Here is a 7,072-nt window from a genome sequence, read left to right on the forward strand (position 1 = left end):
AGGTGTTGATCTACCAGAGCTGAGATACGTTCTGTTGGGGCTTTGAAGCCTGCTACAATGGGACGGCCAGGATGGTTCTCTTTGTGGATTTTGGGTAGTAGGTAGAAGGTAGGGGTACGTGGCTCAGGTGGAGTGAGTAAGTCTATGGAAGCCATTGTGAGGCCTTGTTAATATTTCTGTTGATGTTGAAATTCTATTTAATGACAAAGTGAATAGCAGTGTTAGTGGCTCACCTGAGTTTACACACTGATAAAGTGCAGTGGCATCTGAAACTTTGAGAGGGAATCCAAAAATAACATAATCAAGTGGTTCCGTGCCCATGCTTTCTCCCATGGGGCTCAGTAAGCTGGTGTCAGTCCAGTGGTATGTTTCTTGTGTTCTGTTTGCTTTCCTATTGCCACCCTTTGGCGTTTAATGATGTAATTGACAAGAAGCAAAGAGTTTATGTGAAATTTTGTTTTCTGTTACAGAAAACTGCAGCAGAGAAGATTGCGATACTTCGGTAAGCCCTTTTAGTGGTGCTGCTTGTGAGAAATCGCATGCCTAAGAGTGGTTTTCTCATTTCAAGTCTGTCACTGTATCAACTGGAAACGTAATGTGCCAAGGTTATACTCGGATCTCAAGAAATGCTGAAAACATTGCCGCAATCAAATGAGTAATTGGTCAGCAGTGGACTGTTGACCAAATTTCTGAGGAAAGAAAAGGGTCACAGATCAGACCAGCAAATTTTAACCAAAGATTTGCACATGAGACAGGAGTCTGAAAAAATTTGTTCCTCACTCTTTCGCTGCTGAATGAAGAGAGAACAGCTTCAATGTTTACCACAGCTTGAAGAGTGAAAGTTGTCCTAAAATAATTGTGATTGGGAATGAGTTAGTGCTACTAGTAAGGTCTGGAGTCAAAGCAAGTGTGGAGCCAGTGGAAAACTCGAATACCACCACGATCCGAGAAAGTACGTTGAGTGCAATCTGATGTGAAAACGATGTTGATCTGTGTTTTTGATGTCGGTGAAATTGTCCACAAGGAGTTTCTTCCTCCAGCACGAACAGTGAACTAATATTTTTATCTGGACGTGTTAGGTCATTTGCTAGAGAGTGTGTGACTGAATCAGCCAGAACTCCAGAGAAATAGCAACTACTCACCCCATCAGGCTCTGACTTTTTTCCAAAGGTCAAGCAAACTCTGAAAAAACAGCAATTCACTCGTGTGAATGACATAAAAAAACAGGGTAGCAGCTTTGAACAGTATCCTGCCACACGAGTCTCGGAACTGTTTTCAGCAGTAGCAAAAGCATTGGGCCAAGTGCATCATTGCACATGGGTGATACTTTGAAGGGGTCTAAAGTACTGTAAATGTTAAGTAAAAATGCAGAATAAAAATTCGTTATTGAGTCCCCTTGTAAACTCACAATTCTTGATTGAAAGCAGTGACTGAGATTTCGGTGAGTAACCCCCAGAAACTCGCATGAGACAAGAGATTGACGATCCTAAGACAGGCAATAGCATGTAATTCGACAAGTGACCCAATTTGCCAGTGTCACTCCCAATGTTCAGTGTATTTGTAACTGGTGTGCTGTGCTGTACTCTGCTGAGATGCAGACTGTCTCGAAGCTGACGAGGACAGCTCTCCATCAAAACTCAAAGGTGCTGCAGTCTACACAGACTCGAACTGAAGACCCCGACATGGAATCCACACTGATGAGACATTGCGACGGTAGGTTCTCCACCACAGCCTCACGCCGAGTCCCAGACAGTGACTCCAATGTCACCGAATTTCTAGTCCTCGAAATTTTGACTGCCAATTATGCAAGAAGTGCAGTATGCTCTCGTTCTCCTGTAAAGCCAAGACAATGGAATCATTTTCCGCCAAGCTCCAGGCCAGAGGTACTCGGGGAAATGAACTCGTTGATGTGGCAGCTTAAGGGGGCTTGCTCCCCTCCACTGCCTGCTCACTGTAGAGCTGCCCCTCCCCTCCCCCATAGGCTGTCCCCTCATGTGTGACCAGGAAGCCCGTGTGTCGGTGGACTGCACAGTTGCTGAATGTGAGGAATAATGAAGTACGTTCTGTAAAACATACTGTGTGACCATGGTTTATCTACTTCCACCTCAGATTTCTGAAGGAGTAGCCCTTAAAGGGCTCGGAATGGGACAGTGCCCATTGATGTGTGGCTTCCTCGTTAGATGCAAGGGAGCCTCTGGTATGGCACAGGTGTGGGACGCAGGTATCAATGTGAAATATTTTAATTGAATGTGTTCTATATGACAATTATTGTTCAGTTGTGTGCTCAAGAAAATCGTGTGTGAATGGAACGAGATATGCCCACCATCTGTTAAGATTGGAAGAAAGATTCAACTTAACACCATTGCATCTGCAGATGATATGGCACTGTTAGCAAACAGTATTGTTGAAGCAAAGGTTCATATAGAACAACTAGAACAATTAGGGGCAAAGGTTGGATTGCAAATTTCGTTTGAGAAAACAGAAATTAAGCCCAACTACCCAGTTGACACATCCCATATCATACTCCTTAATCATCAAAAAATTAAAGTTGTAAAGAAGCAGGTAATTCCATAAATTATCTGGGAGTACGCATTAGGGATTTAAAATTGAATGACCATATAAAGTTGTTCGTCGGTAAAGCAGATGCCAGACTGAGATTCATTGGAAGAATCCTAAGGAAATGCAATCCGAAAACAAGGAAGCAGGTAACAGTATGCTTGTTTACCCACTGCTTGAATACTGCTCAGCGGTGTGGGATCTGTATGAGATAGGGTTGATGGAAGAGAGAGAGAAGATCCAACAGAGCAGCGCGCTTCGTTACAGGATCATTTAGTAATCTCGAAAGCGTTACAGAGATGACAGATAAACTCCAGTGGAAGACTCTGCAGGAGAGATGCTCAGTAGCTTTGTACAGGCTTTGCTTGAAGTTTCGAGAACATACCTTCACCGAGGAGTCAAGCAGTATATTGCTCCCTGCTACGTATATCTCTCAAAGAGACCATGAGGATAAAATCGGAGAGATTAGAGCCCACACGGAGGCGTACCGACAATCCTTCTTTCCACTAACAATAAGAGACTGGAATAGAAGGGAGAACCGATAGAGGTACTCAAGGTACCCTCCGCCACACACCGTCAGGTGGCTTGTGGTGTATGGATGTAAATGTAGTAAAAAAGTTTAAATATGTTGGTGAGATTAATACCTGGAATGTTACTGAAAGAGCAGTAATAGTAGTACATTAAAACTTCTGTGAGTGCAGAGAACCACGTGGCCAGCCCACAAAAAAAATAAAATAAAAATCTCTCTCAATAAATGCTAAATTTCGACATTACTTCTGTCATAAAACCGGAAGCAACGTATGCAAGTGAAACACTATTCAGACTAAATACTCGAGCAACAGCTGACAAATTGCAGAAAGTTGACAGAATACTCCGAACAATTATCAATAAGAAACACCAAGGTAATGGGCAGTGGAGACTTTTGCCCAATTCAGTAGTTCATATGTTAAGTGAATCCATTATTCATACAATAAGGGAAAGGAGGATTGCATTTTTCGGCCACATATCTCACATACCAAATACTAGAATCCTGAAGCAACTTTTTGACTCCTTCTGGAACAGTAACACAGAAAACATCTGGTTTAAAGAAGTACAAAGTGATCTGGATGAACTGAATATCACCACACACCAAATTCAACACAGAGAAGAGAAACTGCTTCTGAAGAAAAAAATACACACAGCTGATATTCAAACCGTCAGAAGGGAAGAAGTATGTTGTATCTGCAGAAGAACGAGCAGCCAGATCAGAGAATAAGGAAGTTTTGGGAAACGAAAAAATAGCTGACTGCTAACACCTAAACTTAATCATTGTCAACTCTGTTGTTATGTTTGATTTTAGTGCTCCAATGTGGGTGTAAACTAGATAGATATATAGATAGATATGACAACCTGAGGCTTGATCTGGATCTGGCACAGGAGATGCCCTCTATTATAACTGATAAGGAGGCAGTGGTGGTCGTGTTTTCGTCTGGTGTCGGAGGGGAATTTTTCCACAAATATTGGACGTGAGATTTTAATGTCACAGGCATGCTTGGTCACTCAATACTTATAGTTGTTATCCAGCCACAGCCATCTGTCCCCTTTTTGCTGTGTCTTTACTGGTATTTTAGCCACTGTTTCATCTAGTTGACATGCTGTGTCTTGTCAGGGCTTTGTTACTGGCCATTCTGAAACTAGTCTTATGGTGATTACCTTTCAGTTCTTGCGGAGCTAAGCAACTTGTTCTTCCATTTTATTGGCATTTCATCACAGTCATCAGTATATAATTCATGTAAGGGCCCTAATAACCTTGTTGTTCAGTGCCCTAAGTCATTGTTGTCATCTCCTCCTTCCCACCAAATTGTGCTGGTCACCAGTTGCCAAATTAGAAAACACTGCATCCCAATAGTAAGGTTCCCCTCCCCCATCTCCAAACCAGAGACTCTCATCAAAAATACATGACTTTCTGATGTCAGACTCAAAATAAAATACGCCCCTACTATTAAAAATGCTCAGTTCAACACTGTGTGCAACGTCACATTGTAGTACGCCAATCACATTTTCCTGCCTAATCACTCACATCGCCTTGCATCACTGGGGCTTACAGATTTGAATAATTTAGTAATATGTATTTCACAGTATACCAGGATTTTATCTGCTTCGTCTGCGGCATCGTATGACAGACCAGAGTTACATGGGACGAAATCGCCCTCAGTGTATCAGTGACCGTCTGCTGTAGGCCAGGCAAGCTGGAGTTTAACATTAGGCTACCCACACTCACAAAGGTTAAACCACTGAATTTATTGTGGAAATTGATAAAATTGAATACACACTGAAGAAATGAAAATGATAATTTATTGATTTTTATAAATTTAAATGAATGTTGGAGGGTGGCTTCACTGTGGCAACTCTTAGCGGCACAATACGTGAAAAATTTGCGACGTACCCTGGATAGGCTCATAACTAATCATGGAAAAGAATGAAACAAATCTTCTCAGTTGACAAGCACAAGCATACATCACTTTTAAAACTTCATCAGTATCTATGAAGGGTTTTTTCCTACCACAGTTGGCATAATGTGTTAGAAGCCCTTGCTGCAGCATGTGTTTTGCTTCTGACTCTATTTTCTGCGGGCACCTGTCGTTTGAATCTCTCATTATGTAGTGTATTATGTGACGAACCTGTTAAACCTGTCACATATCTAGTATGTGATAAACCAGCTACAACATTCCTTAAAAATATTGAGACTTGCAAACTGCTACCAGTGTGCATCACAACTGATACATTAACAACATACCAAAATAATCTAACCGAGGACCTTCCTGCTTTTATTTCAATTGTATAACATCCTGTGTTCATAAGATATGACCTAGCAGCAGTTTGCTTTTTGCTACCATCAGCTTCCTTTCTGTTCACAACTGAAACATCATCTGGAAGATTATAGTTAGAAGAGTGCCCTTTGATTTTTATAAAGGGTATTCCATCATCCCTCGCTGACCATTCAATGTCCACTCTACTGAGTTCTTTGTCATGCTTCATTTGTTTCAGTTTTCCACAAAACACAAACTTGTGAAGTAGATAACAAAAATTTATAATGTCTCCATTCCACACTCCCTCACAAGTAAAATAAAACCATTTCTCCTAAATTAACCTCAGCTGTACCTATGTTTATAGTGTACACTGGACTCGCATTCAGCACCCGGGTTCACGGGTTTGATTCCCGGTGGGGTCAGGTATTTTCTCTGCCTCGTGATAACTAGGTGTTGCGTGATGTCCTTAAATTAATAAGGTTTAAGTAGTTCTAAGTTGCAGGGGACTGATGACCATAGATGTTAAATCCCATAGTGCTCAGAGCCATTTTGAACTCGGATTCGCGAGGACGACTGTTCAATGCAGCGTCCGGCCATCCTAATATAGGTTTCCTGCGATTTCCCGAAATGGCTCCAGGCAAACACCTCGATGGTTCCTTTAAAAGAGAACGGCAGACTTCCTTCCCTAATCCGATGAGACTAATGACCTTGCTGTCTGGTCTTCTCCCTCAGAACAACCCAACCCTGGTGTACACTTCAAAATCACAAACAAATACTAATTTATTAGCCCAAAGCCATACTATGCATCCTCATCTGATGATTTTCTTGGCCATTTATTATTTGTAACCAATCCTTCCTTTTAATGTCACCATGTATTCATTAACTGGTTGACTTTAGGTGGGGCATAATTCTCTTCAAAAGCGTTACTCAATATGTCAAGCATAAGTCTTACCTTGCAAAGCTTGTTATAATTTGGAGACTCTGTTCTTGGCATCATGTTGTTGTTATTGAAATGAATGTGTGGTGGTAACCCTCCAAACCTATTTATGGACATGAGTGAACTTGCACAATTGTCCCTCAACTGTTTACAGCAAGAGCAACTTCCATGGTAACTACAAGGTTGTTTTATACCCACAAGAATTCTTTTTGCTAGGAAAACAAACAACCAGTTTTTAGTTACTTGTTTAAATGGTTTGTTTTTTTGAGAGGCATTAAAGTTAGTGTGAAATGCTATGTAACCAATCAAATTTTCACAGAAAAAACTGAAAAATTGTGTGGTGCCATGTTGCTACCTTCAGCTTTCAGTTTGCCCTTCATATCAACATACCCATTGTAGTCGGGACACTTCGTACTACCACAACAAATTTTTCTCCATGTATTAATGGCAAGAGAAGTCAAAGGCAAACCATCATCACTGCTAAATTTATATTCATCATCACTTTCACCCTCAAATGATTAGGCCTTGCATGGTTTTAAGTGGTTTCTTCCAATGTCACTTTCTTCTGCAGTGATGTACAGAACAGGATCAGGATTAGTATCAGTCACTTTGATCACTTCTAATTTGGGTTCAGACATAACTTCATCCAAAAGCTCTGCCTTTCACATTCAATGAATTCCTACTTACTGTGTTCTGGGGAAGAAAAGGTACAGGTTAGGTTTGGACACATCTGGTGAAGCACAGTAGCCCCATACAAAGCCTCTATATTAATGCAACATCTGCTCACTAC

At 41.2% G+C, this 7,072-nt stretch overlaps 1 long non-coding RNA gene across 1 annotated transcript in view; it reads left to right on the plus strand.

Moving 5' to 3' along the window:
- LOC126295157 (uncharacterized) overlaps positions 1-2,600 on the plus strand; it is a 60,638-nt gene extending 58,038 nt beyond the window's left edge. Inside the window, exon 4 of the long non-coding RNA XR_007552394.1 lies at positions 471-2,600. This is a non-coding gene — a long non-coding RNA (uncharacterized LOC126295157). The remainder of the gene's footprint in view (positions 1-470) is intronic.
- Positions 2,601-7,072: the final 4,472 nt, after the last annotated feature.

Source organism: Schistocerca gregaria, chromosome 11 (assembly GCF_023897955.1).
Source record: "Schistocerca gregaria isolate iqSchGreg1 chromosome 11, iqSchGreg1.2, whole genome shotgun sequence".
Classification (NCBI taxonomy): Eukaryota; Metazoa; Arthropoda; class Insecta; order Orthoptera; family Acrididae; genus Schistocerca; species Schistocerca gregaria.